This window comes from Pinus tabuliformis, chromosome J (genome assembly GCF_031772625.1).
Source record: "Pinus tabuliformis cultivar Carrire ecotype Pingquan chromosome J, CPIR1, whole genome shotgun sequence".
NCBI classification, from domain to species: domain Eukaryota; kingdom Viridiplantae; phylum Streptophyta; class Pinopsida; order Pinales; family Pinaceae; genus Pinus; species Pinus tabuliformis.
Genome location: NC_142295.1, coordinates 1,444,513,299 through 1,444,538,137, shown reverse-complemented (window position 1 = coordinate 1,444,538,137; position 24,839 = coordinate 1,444,513,299). Strand labels below are relative to the sequence as shown.

Genomic DNA, 24,839 nt, shown 5'->3' with positions numbered 1-24,839 from the left:
TTAGCTTCTTATAGCTACCACTGTTATGAAAGTAATCCAACATTCTTCTTTTGTAATCATCCTTATCTAAGATTTGCCCTCAATTTACCATGGAGATTCTTAATCTGTAAATAGGCTTTGTTACAATACCCTGACTTATCAATACCACATTACCAAAAAAAACATAACTCACTTCATATGACGTTAAAAGACTCCTTTATAATTAAAAATAAATAAACACATTAAAACACTCTTTTATAATTAAAATTAAATAAACACATTTTTATTTACTAAAATAAGGAAAATAGTGTTATCCCTTTTATAATTAAAATTAAATAAACACATTTTTATTTACTAAAATAAGGAAAATAGTGTTATCCCTTGTACAATGCCCAAAGCATAAGAATACCCATAAGGACTCTGGTAATAATAATAGGACAGAATTGAATCTCCCCCACAACGAAGTTTGAGAGATTTGTTGACATCTTTGTATATTCCCACTTCTGGAGAAAATATATACGTGCAGGTGAGATAACGCAATTTTAAATACCCATATATATAAGAGAATGAGAAAGAGCCATCCCCGGTGAGATTTGTTGACATCATTGTATCTTCCCACTTCTGGAGAAAATATATACGTGCAGATGAGGTAACGCAATTTTAAATGCCCATATATATAAGAGAATGAGAAAGAGCCATCCCCGGTTCAAATATAGAGATGGAAGAACTGAGCAAATTTCTAATAATTTAAACATTAACTTGACCCTGACCTGATTGGAACTCTTTCGGTCAAGGAATATTTTGGAATGAAATTTGACTGGCCATGCCTTCATCTTTAGACCAACAATACTACTTTCAACTCAAGAACATTTCGGTCAAGGAATATTTTGGAATGAAATTTGACTGGCCATGCCTTCATCTTTAGACCAACAATACTACTTTCAACTCAAGAACATTGAAGTTGAATGACAACAGGATTTACCAGCCTTTACCAATTAGCCATAGCCAACTACCAGCAGCTCCTGCAGATACTCCTGATAGCAAAAATAGTACTAATAGATTTCCCAGCGCGTTCTGTTCAGGTCCCTGCAAAATGTCCATACTTTCATTAGTGGGCAAGCTGAAGTAATATATTAGTTTTATCATCCTATTATTTGACTGAGCCTAAAGACAGTTAAATAACACAATTAAATGAAATTATAAAAATGTCCAGGAGCGACCAAAACAGCTCACAATAATGACTGTATGGTAATCTCTTTATCATTCACTGTTTATTGGCACATACACACCCACACAACGCATTCCACAAATGAGTATCAGGCCAAGCAAGCACACATATTCATCCCTGTAACCAATTAACTATTATGGTAGTAAAAGGGCCGCTATCTCTGTGGACACCACCATTGGCATACCACCGTGGAATGTTGGGACTTATATGCTGCTGCAAACCAGACCTACCACCAATTTGAGATAGCATATAAAAGGAGAGGAGATTCACAGCCATAGTAAGTGATTTCCAAGATACCAAACCTGGTGTATCTAACAGTTTATTAACTTGTTTTACCATTCACTGTTTATTATATGCATTTATGCAACATGTCCCATAGACCAGGAGAAGCCAAGCAAGCACACATATTCATCTCACAACCAAGAACAAATTTTAACAACCAAAATAAGGTTGTTTAGGATCATAGATGTAACGCTAACGTTAATAATAAATTAAACTTTCCAGAAGAAATCAGAGGGAAGAAGCAGCGAGAAACCAACCTTAAATCCCTTTGGTGCAACAATGAATACACAAACTGTAAGGTATCCATTGGACAGACCGAGCACAATACATAGGAACAACATCCAACCTTGGGTACCATATTTTGCAGTAAAATAGAAACAAGGAATCAATCCTAATCGAGAAAGCGTTGCAACTGTTAACCAGGGTCTGCTTTCCAACTTTATAATGTCGATTAAGGGAAGGCATCTCCCAATAAGATCTCCAACATTATACATTGCTATCAAAACAATGACATACCTGCAATAATACAAAGCCATTACAAAAATCTTAAAACCAGACGCATAAACCTGCATTTCAAAACGCTTCCATCCATTACAAATTTTTGTATCTGAACCACATAGAATATTCAATATTGTCATTAATATGTGGTTGTTCAATTTATTTGGGCAATGCACAATCGAGGCACCAAATGATAGGCAGAACCTTCTGTTAGTTTTATTTTATTTTTTCTTATTAGATATAAGCTGTTACAATTACAGAGAAAATATAAACCACAATATCTGCAAAAAACAGGGATCGTCAATGTTTGCAAATTAGACTTTTGCAGAGCACTCCCGCTGCAAAAGCAGGGGAGCAGCCAATAAAGCCTGAAATAACAATCTGTTCAATAAGAAATAGTCCAGCAACACCTCCCAAAAGTTGAAAAGCAGAACCTCAAGCAAAGGGGAAGGCTCCAGAGCCAATAATGGTGTCCTGATCCAAGCATTCAAAGTGTATCAGTCCAGGCTGAGCAGCCATACCACGATGCGAGAGCCAATCAGCCTGGAAATTCTGCTCCCTGTAAATATGGCAGAAGGTGATGGAGAGAAAACAAGCCCACATAGAGATCTGGTCCAACCAGTGGCAGAGTGACAGGACAGCCGGAGAGGATTTCTCCAAGGCCCAATGGATAGTCGCCTTCGAATCTCCAGTGACCAAGATCTCCTCCACCGCGAGCCACAATGCACATCTGAGCGTACCCCATAAGGCCAGCACTTCATCCCTTGTGTTAGTGCCCAAACCTGCAGACAAACGCAAATTATAGCTCCAGGAAGGAGGAATGGATATGATAGCACCACAGCCACATGACCCATCCACCGATGCCCCATCAAAGGAACCAATAGGATAGGTCTGCCCAAAGTCTTTGTAGGACCAAACTCGTCTATGATTCTGATGTTTAATGGGGCCAATCTCTGAGAAGTAAGCAACAATTTTGATGGCAGTAGCAGACAGATCAGGGGCAGCATTATCAAAGATGTAGGCATTCCAGCAGCACCATAACCCCCAGAGAATGTAAAATGGAATAGCCTGAAAATCTGGGTGGCAAGTAGACCAGCAGCTAAGGCAAGCGAAAATGGAGGTGTGATTCACATCACAGATGATTTGGAGGGCAGAGCAGACTTCCTCCCAGACAGCGATGGCAAAGGGACAGTTCAGAAATAAGTGGGGCCCGTCCTCGGAGTTAATTTTATTTGCCTTGTTAGCGTACAAAATAAGGGAATGAAACCCAAATAGAGGAAGTGCTGCCATAGCATTTGAGAACCACTCCAAGCCTACAAGTAAGGCTAATAAACTATTATGCATAAATACATTTCAAAGAATTAAAATAAAAAAATTTAAGGAAACACTTGCTTATTAATAATTTAAAATCAAAATAGTACTCATCTAGGAGATGCCAAGTTCTTTGCTGGTAGGTCCTTAAGGGGCTGAAAAACAAACACAGACTTGCCAAGACTGGCCTTTCAAATATCCAGTGTGGAACCAATGAACAAATTAAGCATATTTTTTGTGTGGATTTTCCAAGCAACTTTGGAAACAGATTGGTTAGACCATGCTTTTTCTTAGAAGCTCACACATTAGAGAGATTCTATCTTTGGCAACCCAAGTTTCTGTAAGAAAAGGGCTTAGTGATTTTGATTGGATTCGTCTTACCATTTTCTCCTTTGTTTGGTCTTTAAGATGTAAGATAACTTTCAAAAGCTTTAAAATTAATTCTATAAAATGGATTGCCATGATTTTTTAAATGATCTATCCATTTTTTTGTTTTTTTTTTCAATATGGTACTTTTTTGTTATTCTTATAGAATCAAAAAAAGTACAGATAGGCTGTAACAGCTTTGATCTTTACAGCAACTGTATGACACTGACTTACAAGATTATAACAACATTCTTTACATTATGACAGCATTTTTTAGCTGTGTGACTCTGACTTATATACAAAAATAGCTAGCTGCCTCGCTTATATAGTTCAGACTTGCTTGCATTCAGCTAAAGAAGATTTCTGAAAAATCTCCAATAAAATCATCTAAGAGAAAATTAAAGCAGTTATAAAACGAGGACTGATAGTGACCTGAAAATCTGAAAGTTAAAAGGATATAGAGAGTGATATATCTGTCAAGAACTAAACTGTCTTGAAGTGCTGACCATAAATCTGTTTGATGCTATGATAAAATAGCATTACTCCTGTAAGGGTACAGTAGATTAGAGAATTTGTGCTAATTGAAGAGAGTGAAATTCAGTAATAAAGTTGCCCTCCCATTCCTCAAATGATATGTATCCAGGTTCAAGAGATAAAGCTCTCTTTGATAGTTTATCTGCCACATTGTTAAAGTCCCTATAGATAATCAATGCCAAGACCTTTCTTCTTAGGAAGTATATCATAGTAACACATACTGGAACATAATCAGAAATGAATGGGAAAGTGTAGTCATGTAAAGCTCCTGTTATATTCTTTCCTTTGTCAAATAAGACAGTTTTGTAAACCATATAAAAAGGTACAGTAGTACATTTTTACAACGTTTCCCCCACATAAGAAAGGGGTTGTCCTCATTAAGAATAATTACTCTATCTATTCATAGTACAGCTTCATTGTTGATTTTTTTTTTAATTATTTTATTTTTTATGGACCTAAACAGATTTCAGAAATTAAAAACAGAGACTAACTGTGCATACCATTTCCCAAAGTACAATGTTCTGATAGCACTCATCCCGAATTTCTCCATCGATGAACAAATCTCCAAATTAGACATTGCCTAACCCAGATCTGCTTGTTTCCCAAAGAAAACACAGTTCTTGCGGATGAAGTTTCTCAAGATCTAACTTATCTATTGTACTGAGATCCTCTCAGTTTTTCAACATAAGGCATGGGCAATTTCTATGGAAGCTTGGTGGGTTTATTGTTACTGCTTGTTGGAGGTCCAAGTGTGACATGTAAATGTAAATGAGAGGATATGGAAAGGCAAATGCAAAATGTAAATGTGAAATGACGTGTGATGGAATGCAATTCAAATGGAGGGAACAGCCGTTATTAGATATTTTCATCAAAAACATTAAACTATTCCCTCTCATTTTAGGGTTAGGGATTACGCATGTGCTTTCATTGGGTGTCGAGGCTGTCTTTTGGTTCTATAGGGCTGCATAGGGTTTTGGGGCCGGGAGAAGACTGTTGAAGGCTGTGTAGCCTCCCTGCCACCATGGCAGGGATGCTGCATATTCTATATATTCTGTTTGTGTTAATGAAAAGGGAATTCCAATTCCAGTGTCTAATTGTGTGTTCAATTTGCAGCAACTTTGTATTTGCAGCTTGTTGTTTAGTTTGTTGCCCAATTTCGGTCTAGCAGTTTACAGTGTTATGTGTTTATTGGCAGCAGTATGCTTTTATGTGCAGCAGTGTGTAATTAGCTGATTTCACTTACTGCTAGTTTCATTTTGTTGTTTTCTGTCAGTAGATGTGTTTATGTGCAGTTTCTGCAGGTGCGTGGCAAAGAAATTTTTTTTTGTTTTCTTTTTGTCGGCCCTCCTGGCCAGAGGGCTGCCAACAAATTGCACCGGCCGGGAATAGCTTGGTTCTCCTCTTTGGCTGGGTGGCAGCAGCAGCGGGGAGAAGCCCGAGTGGTTGAAGTTGTGGTCAGACGAAGATTATGGGCCTGGCCAGCCTATAGTTTCGAGAAGAACGCAAAACTATTAGTTTCTTGGCTTCGGAGTTTCTGGGTCCCTCGTTAAAGACTTGTAACTGAACTCTTGATGGCGGTTGGCTCCCCGTTAATAGCTATAACGAGTTGGGAGATTACCAACAGTCTGTAAAGGCTGTAATGAGGCTGAGATTGGCACTCTCATTTCACAACAACGTAGGGCCGGAGTCTCCATGACTCCATGAGAGTTGAATTTTCACTTACTTCATGAAAGCCCAACATGTTGAACATTGTAGGAGATAAGCAGGGAAGCACGCACAAGAGCAAGCACGTGAGTGTCGGTCGATGGGACTTGGAACAGCTTGGTGCTGCACATAGAACCTACCACTCATGACTATCAGTGTAAGATCCCAAAAGTTAACAATTTTAACAGATCTAGCACACTTTAGTGTTCGAATTAAAAATGCTTGCAATAAAAAACACTAACACAATGGGATCTGAAACATGCAGCCTCATATTTATATTAATAACTGAAAACAAAGATACATGCCCATACAAATTAGATTGGAGCCCCTGCAATGTCATGCACGGCTGTTCATTAAAAGACCAATCTAAGACATTGAAGCACCTTTGTGAATCCTGGCTAGATCCACCAAACAAATTCATTTTGGGGTTTTCGTCCCAAGATCAAAGTGGAACTGGCCACACCAAGTTCTTAACAAACACAATAAGATAAACAACTTCGTATGATCCCAATGCCTAAGCTCCTATCCCCTTTTATAGGCTTGATGGACTCTCTAGAAACCTTATTTTATTGTTTTCCCACAAAAAATGAAGGAAAATACCATAGGCAGTTACCATGGGCATATACCATGGTAAATACTATGGGTGGATTGCGTTCATTTTGACTATATCGAGAAAAGGGAATATTACAAATCCTCCCGCCCAAAGAATGCTTGCCCTCAAACAATACGCTTCTATCCATAGTAGAAGCATATGTACATTGATACTAGGATCCCATACAAACCAGTGTGTCATCCCATGCCTTCATGCTAAATGATCCTAGATGGATCCTTTGATCTCTGGATCCCAAACAATCCTCTCACTAATCTTGCCTTCAATCGATCCACCTGGATCCCAACGCCACTTAAGTCCTGGGACCTATGGGTTATGATACCATCTCGGTCCTCCATCATTGTTCGTGCCTAAGAGCTCAAGTTGCAATATGCCCTTGGCTAAGAGTATCCTCTTAGGAATCATCCCATCAATAGAGTTCCAACTCATAATCTCTCGCCAATCCATCCCATGGGAAGGATCTAATGCATGAATGCCTGCACATGGAATAAGTCTACTATGCTGATACTGCCCGATGCTCAATTCATGTTGCTCCACTCGGTCACCCAACATGATCTTTTTAGAGAACTTTGCCCTGCTTGCCCTAATGTATAAAGGTGGGTTGGTAGTGCTACAAGCCCTATCTATGTACTCTTGTAGAGGGCTGCTTTGGAACTCCCAACTATACTCCTCATGCTGCCTTGTGAGGGACTTGAGACATTCCTCTACACTAGACAACTTGGTTGCTAACTCGACACATACCCCTATGAGCTCCTCAATTTTTCTGTTCTCCTGTAAGATAGTGTCTCGAAATGTCCAAATTCTCTGCTTTCACATCATAAGATTTGTTTTGAAATGCTTGATCTTTTCCCGAAATTCCTCTACTAGAAATTTTGGTACCCTGTTGAATGTCTCTGTATCTGTCTACGCTAGATGCCCAACTATCACAGCTCCAACTTGAGCCTTTGACCGACTCTCTAGGAATGGTTCATCCTGCACACTATGTATGCCATGCTCCCCCTCATGATCATGCTCATCATGTTGGTTCACTACTATTGGCTCCTCACTCAAGTCTCCCTGGCCTCCTCCACCTGTAAAGATAATTTGTTGTTCATCCTCTCTGGTTGTCGAACATAGATGCATTGGTGGACTACTATCTGTACCTGACTGCTCATATTCTTTATAGATATCCTCCTGGAGACCTATGTACTCAGTTGTATAGGAGTCTACCTCATCAATACCATTAGGTAGAATTTCCTCATGCACTAATGAATGCATGTTATCCTGCAAGCCTCTCTGAACAATATCACATTATTGCTCACCATCCTGAAAATCAATAGATCCAACAATAGAAGAATCCCCATGATCTGAAGGAATCTCCTTGTTGCCTCCTTCCTATCACTTGGACATAAATGGTTAAGTGCCCAAGGTCCCTTGCAGATAAAACATAGTCCTCTCCTTCTTAGTTCATTCTTGCTGCAGGTTTTACTACTTTTGTTCATGCTTCCTCCATCAATTGTTTTAAGCCCCTTCTTAGTCAGCACGCTTCTGAGCAATTTTATGTTTTGCATGACCAACTTCTCGAGTAGATCATAGACAACTGGTGATACAATTAGTTCCTTTCTCCAAATGTTCAACAATTTGGATCATAGTATCTTGCAGATGTCAGCATCTCCTTCTAAGAACAAGGACACAATCTTTTGCATGCTTGTTTTGACACGGTCTGGATGAGCTGATGTAATGCTAGTGTATAAGTTTTGGAACACCTGAAAGATTAAGTCATCACATTCCAAATTCAACATGAATGTGCCAAAGCTGAACTCTGCCATGAGTTCTAAAATTTTGCACTGCTTTTGAAATGTAGGAAGCATCATGTTTTTCAACCCTTGAAGGGTTTCCACTATCAACTGCAATATCTCCCTCATGAGATCATTATTGTAAGGCAGTAGAGGTGATGTTAAAGCTATGATTTTGCTAAGACAAGAGGCAACTGTGAGCCTGAATTCTTCACAAGGATGTTCCCAGAGTTTAGCTTGTATCAATGCAAGCATGTATGGCTTGAGAGCCCTGTTATTGCTCAAACTAGCGGGGCACCTAAGGGGGATCTCTAAAGGGTGAATGCTAGGCCAAGGGCAACAAATGGAGACTTAGCCCACTGTCACTTCAGCTAAGGCTCCCTTCTATTTATGGACTTTCACCGATGGGAGGAGACTCGGTATGTATGGAGTCACTAATGAAGGATAAGTCAATGGATATGAGTGACCCAAAATATACCCTTTCCCAAAAGAGTTTGAAGGATGGATCTTGCTTGCTTTCTAAGCAAGGTACTATGTATTCTACGAAAAGGAAGAGAGAACTTGAGGGTTAGGTTTATGGGATAAGAATTGTGAAGGAGTTCCTCAATCCCTAAAATCCTTGTTAGAATTGGTATCCCGGATGGTTCTTGAAGAATGATCTTTCAAAGGAGCGGGACCACACAGGTCCAAGTGGAACCAGTCTAGGGTATGAGGGAATGATGTAGTAACCAATGATATCCTTACCTTAGACAAGGTGGGGAAAGGATCAAAGAATTTTTTTTCACTTGAAGATGTTGTTTTGACCTAATGAGGTACTAGCCTTGGGGATGATGAGGCAAGTTTTGATCCTGGAGCTAGGGCTTCGCTTTTCTCCCAACTCCACCGCCAGAACGGCTTCAATTTTGGAGGAGAGCTCGAGGAAAGGCCAGCGCAGGAGACCCTAGGAGATAGAATTTTTTTGATGGCTATCTTTTCGGGAAATTGATGCCCTAGATACCTGTTGACAGTGCTGGACCCGCCAACATGTCAAGGGGATCTCCCCAGTAAGAAGTCCCAATTAGACCTCAGACCGTTTGGTGTAGGAGTCCCAGCAGTGGGTCGTAAGGTAATGCCTTGACCGCGATGTCACATAGAGGCAAGTAAGATAACTTTGTCAGTAGCAAGGGTGTGATTGATGCAGAGAGTCAAGGAATGTGTACGAGAGGTTCCAACACTTCGAAGGGAGAGGAAGGTGAAGGTGAGTTCCAGATTGAAAGGGATGAGTCCCAACTCGGCTAGGAACACGCCACACAAAGGACATGCAGCTTCCGGCGAAGTAGTCCACTCAGATGCGGTAGTCACAACATAGAAGGTAAGATAACACGAACAACACTTACGGATCAGTCCGAGACGAGTGTGATGGTTGATATAGAAAGGTTCATGAGAAAGGTTTGTCTGATGTCCGGCAGAGCAATTGACACGGACGGTGACAACAATAATAACATATACAACACATTAACAACAAGATTCATATAATTGCATACAAATTAGTTCATACACAAGTACGTAAGTTAAACAACATATATCTTTAAGGGAACTGGAACAGTCCAGCTACAATAACAACATATGCATGAAAATGTGTTGGCTCTTATTATTAAAGAAGTGTAAGTCACAATCATACAATACACCATGTAAACCTGCTAGCCCCATCAGTGGAACGTTACAGCCACATCTGTCTGCTCCTCCAAAGAGATGTACTAGCTCCGTGCAGTGGAGAAAACAAGGTGCGTTACAATACTGTCCAAGCCTTCTTCAAGATAGTCTTAGTGGAAGCTTAGCTGACCAAAAGCCCTTACAATGATTTATGAGGGACTATTTATAGCAAAGGGTGGGGTGGCCCTTGACATTCCCCTTCGTGACAGTTCAACTACCCATAACTCTTCACCTACTCTATCACCGTTACATCCAACCATTGACACTTGACTTACACTTGACATGACTCGACATTACAATGCACATGTGCTCATGTGAGACAACATGGCTTGAGCAAGCCTTGCAAGACATCACTGACACTCGGTCCGCTGTGATGAAACCAACTCTTTGACATGCTTGTGATAGTGAAGGTGGTGAGCTGATGCCAAACTTGGTCGTCCGTGATGGTGTGCATGCACCTCATGGTGACATCTTGCTGAAGCGAACTCTTGCCTTTGTTGCAATCGGTGCATTGGTTCGGCCCATTCAACCAACTTGTCTGCGAACATGCGCATGGTCTTCTTAGGTACGATTGAACTGGCAACACACTAATGCATAGTGTCTGTGCTGACCTTCAAGTGTGTGCTAGTGGTCATGCGCATCAACTTGCCGAAGTGCATGTTCAGCCCCAGTTGGACTTGCTTCTTGTCTTCACCTGGGTGAGTGTGTTGAATGCATTGGATTGCATGTGTGCGCTCAACGACATGCATGCTGTTGGATCCTTTGCATGCGATCAACAACATTTCTCACCATGTTTGCTCTATGTCCGCTGTTGGGATGGATCCTTAACTTGTATTGGCGCAGTTTCATCCATGAGTGCATGTTGCGCCCACTGCTATTCTTGTTCCTGTTCCTGCTGCAACTCATTGGACTGTCTATGCAACTTCATGTTCTTCCTGAGTTGCTACTTCAACACATGCAACTCCTTCTTTGTTCCATATTCTGCCTTCGCGCGATCTTCATGTCGTGCCGTCACTTCATAGCCTGAGTCTCCAAAGTTGCTTTCATTATCAGTGGATTTTCTTGATCTTGCAACTTTGCTTTGCCTCTATGTTGTCAACAACCTTCCTCTTGCATTCGTTGCATTCGCTACATTCGGTATGCTGCCTTCAGCTGTTGTTCATGATGTTGCTTATTGTGATGCTGTTGCTTGATGTCCTTGTCCACGAACAACTTGATGTCTTCATGAGTAGGCAAGCTCATGGACACTTGATCGACTGCATCCCCAAGCGTGCTCTGAACGGTGTCTTCGTCTCTGCTCTCTTGGAAGCCATTGTACCTGTACTGCTGAGAGTCGGATGAACACCTACGATACCTGGAGACATGGCAACACTCATAGCAAGCAATCTGTCAGTCGAAAACTAGAATAAACATGCAAACTGACTTGCAACATACCTGGGTGAATGATCATGAAGTTTGCGCAATTTCGGCTGGGAGGTCGGTAGACCGACTGCCAAGACTGCACAAGGCACAGTCCGGGTTGCAGAGAGACTGACTGACTGTTGGAATTGTGCAATGCACAATCCAGTCTGGTTGCTAACTGTTGGGATTGCACATTGCGCAATTCCAACTGGGAAGGACTGCTAGCCCAAGGACAGATTTGCGCAATTTCTTGAGCCAAGCAGCCACTGTCCTCCAGAAATGCGCAAAACAGTCTTGGAGGCCAGTGTTGGGCAGGAATGCGCAAATCTGGAGAGGAAGGTGAGCCTTCCTTCCCCAGATTGCGCAATGCAGCCTTGGTGAAAGCAGAGTCCGGGCCAAGGTTGGCTCGACTTGCCGATGGGCAACTGAAAGCAACTAAGACAGTAAATGCATGGCGACACTAAGTGATAGCAGAAGTGATTGACAGTGCATGCAAAACATGAATGAAATATTCAGCAAACAGATCAACATGCATGTGGGTGAGGAACTCGCCAGTTGGGGAACGTCCGTGCAAAACAGTTTCATGCATGCGACAACAGTGAGATAGCAACGAAAATTGAAACAGAGCTAGGACAAGCTAGAATACCTGTAAACGATAGCAGGAGTTCAAAGAAATCAAGCAAAAAGTGCTCACATAAGCGAATACACAAAAAGCAATAGAAATGCAACATAAGGCATGGCAAGCGAGCTTACCCCAAAACAGCTGAGCTGAATGTGCCGACTGCTCCTAGATGTGATGTGGGATGTTAGAGCTACAAGGTTGATGTGAGGAATGAGCTCTGCAGCGTCCGGTTGATGAATTTTGATAACATCGAGGTTGTGACGCACATGCCACAAATCTAGGGGAAGCGACACTTGGAGGGAGGTTTCTGAATTGTTCCTTGCATGTAACCTCCAATTGCTAAACATAGATCCCTGAAACAAGGGACACATTTGCATGCTACCTTTGCAGAAATAGCCCATGCATGCAAGTCTGTTTTGCTCAGTCCCGGAGGGAACCGGTCAGCTCAGCTGCACATGCCAGACACTGCTTGACTGCTGGAGAAAAATGTGCATTTCTGGTTGGGAGCTGGGCTGGGTGCCTAGAGGATTTGAGCAATTTCTAGGCTAAGCAGCTGACTGCTGCCCATATTTGCACAAATCCTGGGCTGAACAGCCTGCTACTCGGAAAATTTGCACAAACCTTGTTGGGAGGGTTGGCTGGCAGGATTGCGCAATCCTGGAGCCCAGTAGGCTATCAGAGAGGGTTGCGCAATTTCTGGAGGGAAGGCCGGTTGCCCTCCAAAAATGCGCAAACTTCAAGGGGAAGTTGCTCAGCCTACCGCTGGACCAAGTCTGGGTGAGTAGCCTGTGAAGGGAAAAGATCAAACTGTGATCGACACGCTGCCTTTGAGCAAGAAAGACACTGAAGCTTGAGGACTTGACGAAGCAAGGCAAGCTGTTCTGAAGGTTGGTAGGGAGGCTCCAAAATAGGCTAAGCAAAATTTTGGAGGGTGGTTGTAGCCGCTGCAACAGTACCCCAACTTGGCTAGACCTGGAAGGGGGTGAAAGAATATGGGTTTTAGTGACCACTCTTGGTAGATTAGTGCCTTAATCTTTGGGAGAATGGAGTCTAATGAATATGAGTAGGATTTCTTGGTTCCCAGTCAAGGAGGCCTTAAGATCGCTTCGCTAGACTTATAGGTCAAGAAGAAGCAACCTTGCAGCTTTTATACTTCGATGTGCAAGAGGCATGGCTTATCAAGGTCAAATTCTTTGACAGAATTACCCCTAGGAGATTTTTCTCATATTACATGGCCCATACATTGAGGGGTGCTATAATAGAGACAAATTCCACAATTTTAAGCAGTAAATGCATGCAACAATTAGCCCTAGAACAACAAAAATCCCAGCCCAATGTATTTGACAAAAGTAACCAAGAATAACAGAAAAAGGCATGTACTTACATGTAATAAAGTATATCCAACCATTCACAATTGACAATAGAGAAGCTCCAAGAGAAGATAGACCAATATCCACACATCAAAATTCATCCATAAAGCTCCAATCATCCTCTAAAAAAAGTGCAAAAATCTCAACAGAGAGAAGTGATCCAAACCAAAGTGATGATCAACAAATGAGCTCATCTCACTCGTATTTACACACAACTTAGGAGTTTGAATTAGCCTCCTTGGCCTACATAAGCCTCAAAAGTAAAATAATGTTCTAATAATTCAACTTTTGGTGACAACCCCACCAAACTAGCTCAAAAATGAAAAATTAAGCCTCTCAAGAAGTCAAATAATAATCTATGCATGTCGTAGGGCCCTCTAAGAGGCCTAATGAGGTCCATGGGTGTCACAATGAAGAATAGAACTCTCAAAAGTAGTGGACAAGGGGTTGGCCCCTTGTAATAACTTGTGGTGCTCCAAATGACATGTGAGACACACAAGGGTCTTCATGGGTCTCCAAACAAATCAAAGATGCCTGTAGACCGCCTACAAGTGCTAGGATGATGGTATAGGTGATGCCACATCATCGTGCAAGTCCTAGATCATCTACCAAGTGTATGGTGTAGATCTGGGGCTAGCTGGGCATGATGGATTAGGTGCATTCTCCTCGTCCAATAAGTGAACCATGAGCAATCTCTGAATGGCTGTGGGGATCCATGGAGTGAAATATGCTACTATGGAGGCCCGTGGCTCTCAATGCTCACCCTACATGTGCCAATGTAGCCCTCTAGAGGATTAGGGCCCCGTATAGAGAGACCAAACCCAAGATGGAAACCATCTACAATCTTGCATAAGATCCAACGCATCCCATAGCCTTCCAGTACAGCAAGTCATTAGAGAAATAGAGTAAATAAGCTTACCTAATCATGGACCACAAGTGGGGACTTCATAATGGCCGGTCCTTCCTTAATGGGCTTTGGGATGTGCCAATGCCTCCTAAACTCCAAATGGGAATAACCAATAATCCTATTAAGTGGTTTCTACTTCTAAAGGGGATAATATAGTCAAGGTACATCCTTCAAAAGGTGGTGGCATGTGACAGATAGGTGAATGAAGCAGGGGATGAGAAGGGGTAACCCTGGGTCACATGTTGGGGTACTAGGGTAGCTAATAAGAGGGAAGCCCACACTTGGGTTTATAGTGTATAGGAGGGAGCACTCGTGGTACATGAGGTGCCCCGACCTTGATTTTTCCACCCTTCTTTATATGTCTTTTTATGATTTTCTTTGATTAACGACTTAGGACTCAAGGGGTAAGAACATGATGTATAAGATATAGCAATGAATACCCCCTTTTAAAATGGGGCGGTTCATTGCCCACCAGGGGTTGGGACAATCATGGGTTCCTATATGATGAAGTAGGTTCATAGAACCTACAGGAACCAGAGTGATGGCCATGATGATGGGGGAGAGCTCATGTATTGGCTTTTGCCCACGTGCTAAATGTGTTTGTCCCGACCATCTTTTGCATTTTGTGGTACACTTTCCTGTTGAATGTGGCCATATATGCTTTTATCTTTCTTTTTAGTTGCATCAACCTTCGGGCTTCATTCCAGGCCATGACCCAAGGTGTGGGCAAGGGGACAGGGAAGGCTAACCTTATTTGGACCCAGTGGAGGAATGTGGACCTAGGTGGGAGAAATGATGAATAGTGTAATAATGAATGGAAGGAGGGCAATATAAGCAGATAAGGGAGCGGGGCCACGCAACCAAAATCGGGATTTCCCATGAAATACCATCCCTAGAGCCAAATGGTCAGTAAAAGAGATCCCACGGGACTAGAATCTAAGGTTAATACCTAAAAGGGGTCTAGGGGGCAAGAACACAGACCTAGCTCGTTCTTTCCACTGAATCCTCCCATTAATCCATGCTTAGAAGTGTCCATGATAAGCAAACTACAATACTCAATTTCCAAATGGCAAGGCATACCTTTAGGTTCGAGAGGCCCACCTTCAAACATACAATCATGGCAGATGGGTGAGGGACCACATGGTTGGATCAGGTGGTGGAGAAAATGGCACAATGAGCTAGCTAGTGGCTGCAAGGGGATGCTAGCTACAAGCTGAGGACAATCTTGGAGAAAAAAAATTCTCTTAGGGATATTACCCACAAAATGGTGGGTAACATCTGGCTCCAACTGGGACATGATTTCTCGAAGAAGTGGGGAAGCTACTCGAACAGGAGGTCACGAGAACTCTAGCAATATCTTGGTTATCGTAGGCCTGTCACCTGCACATATGATAGATGAAAAACACAGGACAGCATGCTTTCTCAACGTCTCATGATCGCACATGCTATGTGTTAGGCAATAAAATGAACAGAAATAAAATATGCAAATATGCATCTATCTACCATGAGATATATCATATGACATTAATTCTAATGCGGAACCTAACATGCATATGACGAAGATATTATTAAGTGTAAACATAAAGCCAGTGCAACCAACATACCATCAAGTCAATCTAAATATGCATGTCTATATGATTACTCATGCAGCAAATCACGAATGCAAACCAAAACACACGGAGGATGTTGTGGGTAGGAGGTGGGAAAATATGATGCCCACATATGGATGATTATGTGAGAAGAGGTAAGAAAAGGATGTAATATAGTCTATGAGATCTTCTCTTACAACCAAAATATAAAGATGTCAACAACCAAGCTCATAAACTTCTGATGGATGACGACCTTCGACATATCATTTCCACCATTGTCCTTATTATTTACGTCATGACATATGGACTTCATCGGGTTATGATTAGCAAGAAAGGGAGGTCGTCGAGGTTGAGAAACACAAGTAGGTTGCACATGATGAATACACTGGAGAGGGGAGACTATGGAGTGAACAAAACCCCAAGGGTGCGTCCAAGGAGGAAAAGTATGATCAGTGATAGGCTTTTCCTCGACACTATATTCGGGAGGGGAAAAGGTCTCACAGTTACTTGAGATCATATGACCAAGGGTGAGGGAATCACTTGATGAAGACCCAAGATGATGGCCAATGGGAAAAAGGGAGAAAGAAGTATTGTATTCAACGGGTTGTGCTTTCCCAAAATCATAATCTAAAGGCTCAAGTGATTTGAACATAGAATCATACTCGGGAGAGGTGGGAGCCTTATCAATTTCCTTAGTACCAAATATTTGGTTTCTCCTAAAAGGAAAATTGATCACTTCCAACTACCCCTCTTTATGCAAAGGAAAATGAAGATTCTCCTTCCCAAGGGTATCAATGGGTATGTCATCATAAATAATGCCTGAGGGGAAGGGAAGACCAATCTCATCCTCATCCTCCTTGTCGGTGTCATAAATGGGAGCACAATCAAATTGAGGAGCAGCAACTTCCCACTTCTCCTTTTCAATGCAGAAATAATCTTTAATGTCATCTTTCAAAGGGCTAATGGGATCAATTCTCTCAAAGTTTTTAAAAGAGGATTCATCGAGAGTAATCTCCTTGAGAAAGGTAGGGTTGGTCTCAATTTCTCTTTCCATAGATTCATCCTTCCCAGCACGTGTCCTCAAAATCATCGTTTTCATCATGTGGACCCAAGGAGGACCCGTCTTCTTGCTCATTACCTATATGCGTAATGTCTTTATGATGCTCGATGAGGGCTTCCTCTTGGATGCTTAATGCAGGGTGTACCTGAAAATATCTAAGAAATCCATCAACGAACTCTTCAATAGACAAGATGCTCCTAGGTTCATGATCATGCAGCCATGAGTTATGACCACTGAGAGATCCCATGAATAATAACATAAGGACATCTTGGTGGACAACCTTCTCTTTTGAAGCATGTGAATAATAACATAAGGACATCTTGGTGGACAACCTTTTCTTTTGAAGCATGTGCATTAAATATTTCTACGTGGTTAATTGTGGAGAGTGGATCACCATCAAACATGGGCATCCCACGTAGCATCCTTCCTGCGGCATGATTAGGATGTCTAGGGATGCTAGCAATGTCCAACGTGGGAAATTTACGAAAGAATGACAACCTATTTGAGTTATACATGAAACATATGTAGGAGTTGCTAGGGTGAAATTGAAAGATACCTAGAAAAATGACTGTTTCACCCTACAAGCATCGATCTTAAAGTTCAATGAAGAACTAGGGCTTCGTTCTTCCAATGGAGTCGCCAATAATGATATGTCAATATGTCGTATAGGAAACAAAATAAACATTTCGTGTCCCTGACAATGACACCAAAATGTCACCGCTCAAACTAGCAGGGGACCTAGGGGGGATCTCTAAAGGGAAAATGCTAGGCCAAGAGCAACAAATGGAGACTTAGCCCACTGTCACCTCAGCTAAGGCTCCCTTCTATTTACGAACTTTCACCGATGGGAGGAGACTCGGTATGTATGGAGTCACTAATGAAGGATAATTCAATGGATATGAGTGACCCAAAATAGACCCTTTCCCAGAAGATTTTGAAGGATGGAGCTTGCTTTCTTTTTAAGCAAGGTACTATGTATTCTAGGGAAAGGAAGAGAGAATTTGAGGGTTAGGTTTATGGGATAAGACTTGTGAAGGAGTTTCCTAATCCCTAAAATCCTTGTTAGAATTGGTATCCCGGATGGTTCTTGAAGAATGATCTTTCAAAGGAGCGGGACCACACGAGGCCAAGTGGACCCAGTCTAGGGTATGAGGAAAGAATGTAGCAACCAATGATATTCTTACCCTAGACAAGGTGGGGAAAGGATCAAAGAAAGAATTTTCACTTGAAGATGTTGTTTTGACCCTATGAGGTACTAGCCTTGGGGATGGCAAGGCAAGTTTTGATCCCGAAGCTAGGGCTTGGCTTTTCTCCCAACTCCACTATCGGAATGGCTTCAAAATTGGAGGAGAGCTTGAGGAAAGGGTAGCATAGGAGACCCTAGGAGATTAATTGTTAGGCCCCTATAATACTAGTGATTCCCCCATTACTATTGTCATTGTATCCCTTATTGTTATTATTGTACCCCTATTGTCCCCATATTGTTATTAGTATGCCCCATAGAAACCAACTATTGTTATTTTTGTGCCCTTATGTTATTACTGTTATGTCGGCTTGATTATATTATGACCCCTTAGACACCTATATATAAAAGGGAGGTTTAGTCATTTGTATCATCCAAGAATTGTTCATTTGTGTAATGTAAAGGAGGTTTCCCTTGCGAAGAGGCTGAATTCTAAGGCATTGAGCTATATTTTCTATCTTTTTGTGAGCTAGTTTCCTAACATTTAGTATCAGAGCTTTGGATTCTACGGTTTTGCTGCTCCAAATAGGTCATCGTGGCATTTTTGCTATAAATTTTTTTTCTGCGATGTTTCAGAAGCTACAAAAAAAAATCATTTGAGCCGAAATCGTTTTAAACTTCGGGTCCGAATTTCAGAGCTTGTCTCGCTATATTTGCAAAGATGTGATCTGAGGAAGTTAGGGTTTTTGCAAACTCCCGAATTACATTCCAAACAAGTGACCTGGGGAAAATCGTCATAACTTTTGTTTTGAGCGTCAGATTGCAATTTCATAAGAAGTTTTAGAAATTGGATGGCCTGTAGTTTTCTAGGTACCAGTTTCAGGCACTAAGGTCAAAACAGTGACACGTGGCACGTCATACAAGTTCACTCTACTGAACTAGTCTATAATCAAGGCACCGTGGGAGATTTGGCATAAATCTTCCTTGTAGAATCCAATCTTGATGAGACTTGGGGGTTAGAAAGAGAACTAAAAGGGCTACTGCAAGACAAGATTTCAGATATTCGAGATCCGTAGTTACAGAGATACAACAGATTCAATATCGAGCTCTTACAAAGTGAAAAAAAGGTGTGTAGTTTTTTTTTAATTTTGCATAAGATTGGTTTGAAAAATTAGTTTGAAGGAATTCAAAGGGAATAGTGAATAATTATTCGCATTAATTAATGCCCCGAAGAAAAAAAATGGAAACACCTAGTAAGCAACCTGAAAGTTCTAGCATGACTCGTGAAGAAGAGGAAGAAATACAACATGATATATCAAAATTACAAGAACAAGTACAACAAATTTCACTTTCACTAAAGGTAAATGAAGCCAAGATGAATGGTGTGGAAGCTAATATGAATGGCATGCAAGTTAAGATGGATGGCATGGACGCTAAGATGAATGGCATGGACGATAAGATGGAAGAATTGAAGATAAATTTGAATAAGTTGCTACAAGAAATGGTCACTAATGGTGAAAGGGTAGTAAAGGAAACTCATGATGAGAACAAAATAAATGTTAATCATGATTTCATAAACTCTAATGTTGGGTTAAAAATCCACCATGTTCGAAAAATCGATATGAGGAAGTTTGATGGCAAGGATCCCGAAACATGGATACTACAGATGGAGCAATTTTTCGATTTCCATAATGTGCAAAACACACAAAAGGTACGTATTGCAACTTTATATTTGAAACTAAATCAGTTTGTATGGTATCGATGGCTTTGCTCTCATAAACAAATTGTCACTTGGAAAATTTTTACGGAAGAAATGATAACACATTATGAGGATACCAAAAGCAACACCTTTTTTAGCCAATTGATAAATCTCAAACAAAAGGGTTCAATGATGGAGCACATTGAGAACTTCCAAAAATTGCACATAAGGGTAAAAGATGTTCCAGAGAAGCATATGATTGATGTGTTCACAGGGAATTTAAAGGATAATATCCAACATGAAGTTCACCTTTGGGAACTTGATTCATTGGAGAAGGCATTCAGGGTAGCAAGAAAAATGGAAAGCAAAATTATGGCAACCAGGAAGCCTACCACTCACAACTATAAAGATGGAAGTGTTGTTTCCCCTAGCCTTCCACAACCTACAAGGTTGACACCACAACAATTGGAAGAAAAAAGACCAAAAGGGCTTTGTTACAATTGTGATAGCAAATACACTAAAGGAAATAAGTGTGATGAGAAGAAATTATTCTACATAAATTGTAAAGAGGAGGAATAAAATGAATAAGAAATGTCAAAAGATGAGAATATACTCCTGGAACAAACCCTAGATAAAGAAGAAATGAATCTGACCATATCTTGTAATGCATTGGCTGGAATTACCACTCCTCAAACTATCAAGATAGAAAGACATATCAAGAATAAAAAGGTAATAGTGTTGATTGATTCGGGAAGTACCCATAATTTTATTCATTGTAAGATAGCAAAGAAATTGAATTGCTTCCTATATCCAGCACCAGTGTCAAGTGATGGTTGCAAGTGAAGGAACCATAAATTGCTCTGGAAAGTGTCATAATATCAAACTATCCATGGGAGAATATGTATTGAATAGCCCAATGCTTTCCATTCCAATGGGTGGTGCTGATGTTGTACTAGGAGTCCAATGGCTACAATCCTTGGGTACAATAGCTTTTAATTTTCAAGAACTTTTCATGACATTTTGTGCAGAAGGAAAGGAAGTTGAATTAAGAGGTATTGTAGGGAAACCAAAAAAAAATAATAAGCTCTAACGGTATGACAAAGCTTCTAGAAAAGGAACAACGAGGTGTAATTGCACAATTATGTTCGCTAGAGGTTCCCACATCGAAATCATCTATTTCTCCATATCTCCAAAAAGTCTTGGACAATCTTTCCAAGATATTTGAGACTCCCAAAGGTCTCCCACCTATTGGTGATCATGATCATGCTATTCATTTGATTCCAGGAAGTGTTCCTCCAAACATCAGCCCGTACAGATATCCTTATGCCCAAAAGAGTGAAATTGAACATATGGTTGCAGAAATGCCAGAGGCTGGTATAATTCAACCTAGCCAAAGTTCTTTCTCTACTCCAGTAGTATTGGTGCACAAGAAGGATGGATCATGGCGCATGTGTCCGGATTATAGGGAGCTCAACAAGCTTACTATTAAAGATAAATTTCCCATTCCTGTCCTTGATGAATTATTGGATGAATTGCATGGATCCATTTACTTCACCAAGTTGGATCTTCGTTTAGGATATCATCAAATCAGAATGAAGACTGAAGGCATTCTGAAAACAGCGTTCAGAACTCATGAGGGTCATTATGAATTTTTGGTCATGACTTTTGGCCTCACCAATGCACCTTCTACATTTCAAGGTTTGATGAATTCCATTTTCAAACCCTTCCTTAGAAAATTTGTGTTAGTATTTTTTGATGATATACTAATCTACAGCAAGTCTTGGAAGGATCATGTTGAACATGTTGACAAGGTGTTCAAACTATTGGAGGAGAAACAATTATATGCAAAAAGCTCCAAATGTTTCTTTGGAGTACAAGAGGTGGAATATTTGGGTCATATTGTATCTCATGAAGGAGTTAAGGTAGACCCTAGCAAAATTACAGCTATTAAGGAATGGAAAATCCCCACATCCATAAAGCATCTGCGAGGATTTCTAGGGTTGGCAGGGTATTAGCGCAAGTTTGTTAAGAATTATGGGAGAATAGCAGCACCTCTAACAACATTATTGAAGAAAGATGCATTTTCATGGACTCCAGAAGCAACAAAGACCTTCGAACATATTAAAGAGGTAATGTGCCAAGCACCGGTCTTAGCTACGCTGGACTTCACAAAAATCTTTATTGTGGAATGTGATGCTTTAGGAAATGGAATTGGTGCTGTTTTAATGCAAGATGAAATACCCATTGCTATCGAAAGTCATCCAATCAAGGGAGAGTATTTACACAAAGCTATTTATGAGAAGGAAATGTTGGCAATACTACATGCACTTAAGAAATGACGACCCTACCTAATGGGAAGACACTTCAAGGTAAAAATGGATCATGATAGTCTTAAATACTTTTTAGAACAAAGATTATCCTCTGAAGAGCAACAAAAATGGGTCACAAAGATGTTGGGTTATGACTTTGAAATCATCTACAAAAAAGGGAAGCAAAATGTTGTGGTAGATGCACTCTCAAGAAAGGATGAGGATGTGGAAGCATTGTTGTGTGCCATTTCTATTATCCAACCAGATTGGATAAACGAAGCAAGGGAGGAATGGAAGAATGACGAAGAAGTGTAGGCACTCATTCGAAAATGATAACAAGATCCCAATACATCTAATACATTTAGCTGGAAAAATGATTCGTTATGATACAAAGATCGCTTATACCTATGTAAGAATTCGTAACTCAAACAAAAGATTCTTATGGAATTGCACACTTCTCCCTTAGGAGGGCACTCAAGATTTTTAAAAACATACCACAGGGTTAAAAAGGAATTTTTTTAGGATGGCCTTAAATCGGATATTTGAAAGTTTGTAGCGGAATGTTTGGTTTGCCAAAAAAATAAAGTTGAAACAATTGAGACCCCAGGTCTATTACAACCTTTATCCATTCCAAGCCAACGTTGGGAGGAGGTTTCAATGGATTTTATCATAGGTTTACACAAGTCCGAAGGAAAGAGTGTCATCATGGTGGTAGTTGACAGACTTACCAAGCATGCACGCTTTTGTGCATTATCACATCCATTTTAAGCCAATATAGTTTCTCCTGCATTTATGGAAACAATTCAAAAGCTACATGGAAACCCAAAGATTATTGTAAGCAACAAAGATCCCATTTTCACTGGAAATTTTTGGACAGAATTATTTTCTTGTCTCAGTACTTTAGCTCATAGCTCATCTTATCATCCTCAATCTGATGGGTAAACTGAGATAGTAAACAAATGTTTGGAAGGATATCTTCGTTGCTTTGTATCTGATAAACAGACACAATGGGTCAAATGGTTGCCTCTGGCTGAATGGTGGTAAACACTTCCTTCCATACTGTAGCAAAAATGACCCCATTTATGGCACTTTATGGATATCATCTACCATTCATCACATCATATTTAAGAGAAAATTCTAAGGTTCAAGCAGTGGAACATCACATCGAGCATCAACAACAAGTTCTCCAATTCTTAAAGGATAACCTCATGTTGGCGCAGAATAGAATGAAACAACAGGCAGATCAGCATGGCAGCGAAAGAAGTTTTGATGTTGGTGACTGGATATTCCTACGACTACAACCATATAAACAAATGTCCCTCAAGCAAGCTAAGAAGTATAATAAATTATCACCAAAGTATTATGGTCCGTACAAGGTGTTGCAAAAGATTGATACTACGGCATACAAATTGGAGCTTCCTGCAGCTTCCCAAGTGCACCTAGTTTTCCATGTTTCATGCTTAAAGAAGGTTATAGGTGACAAGCTCCCAGTTCAAACAATATTGCCAGAACTTAACGAGGAAGGAAAGATCATATTGGAACCTGAAGCAGTTAAAAAAACAAGAAATCGACAGCTACAAAATCGATCAATTTCAGAGTATCTCATCAAGTGGAAGAACTTACCTGTTGAAGATTCCACATGGGAGGATGAGAATTTTTTACAGAAGCATCCAGAACTACTCAAGCGTTGAGGACAACACTTTTTTGAAGGAGAGGAGCATGTTAGGTCCCTATAATACTAGTGATTACCCCACTAATTTTGTTAATGTATTCCTTATTGTCATTGTTGTGACCCTATTGTCCCCATATTGTTATTATTGTGCACCCCAGAAGCCCACTATTGTTATTTATGTGGCCTTATATTATTATGGTTAGGTTGGCTTGGGTTATATTGTGACCCCTTAGACTCCTATATATAGAAAGGAGATTTTGTCATTTGTATCATCCAAGAATTGTTCATTTGTGTAATGTAAAGGAGGTTGCCCCCTTGAAGAGGCTGAATTATAAGGCGTTGATCTATATTTTCTATCTTTTTGTGAGCTGGTTTCATAACATTTGGTATCAGAGCTGTGGATTCTAGGGTTTCGCTGCTCCAAACAAGTCATCGTGGAATTTTCGCTATAACTTTCTTTCTGCGACGTTTCAGACGCAAATAAAAAAAACAAAAAAACAAAACCATTTGGGTTGAAATCGTTCTAAACCTTGGGTCCAAATTTTAGAGATTTTCGCACTATATTTGCGGAGATATGATCTGAGGAAGTTGGCCTTTTTGCAGACTCTCAAATTACATTCCAAACAGGTGACCTGGGGAAAATAGTCATAACTTTTTTTTTGAGCATCAGATTGAAATTTCGTAAGAAGTTACAGAAAGAAGATGGACTGTAGCTTTCTATGTATATTTTTCAGATCCTAAGGTCAAAACAGTGACACGTGGCACTTCATAAAAATTCGCTCTTTTGAAAAGGTATATAATTAGGTCATCTTGGGAGATTGTGCATAACTCTTTCTTGGAGAATCTAAATTCGATCAGACTAGTGGCATTGGAAAGAGGACACAAAGGGCTACTACAGGTCGCAATTTCAGAACTGGAAGATCCGAAATTACAGAGATACATCAAATTCAATATCGAGTCCCTACAAAGTGAAATAAGTGTGTATTTTTTTTAATATTTGCATAAGCTTGGTTTGAAAAATTAGTTTGAAGGAATTCAAAGGGCATAG

The 24,839-nt window shown here is 40.5% G+C and overlaps 1 pseudogene; it reads right to left on the bottom strand.

The window, feature by feature from the left end:
• Window positions 1-854: 854 nt before the first annotated feature.
• Window positions 855-24,839, bottom strand: part of LOC149232801 (equilibrative nucleotide transporter 3-like) — a 184,509-nt pseudogene continuing 160,524 nt past the window's right edge.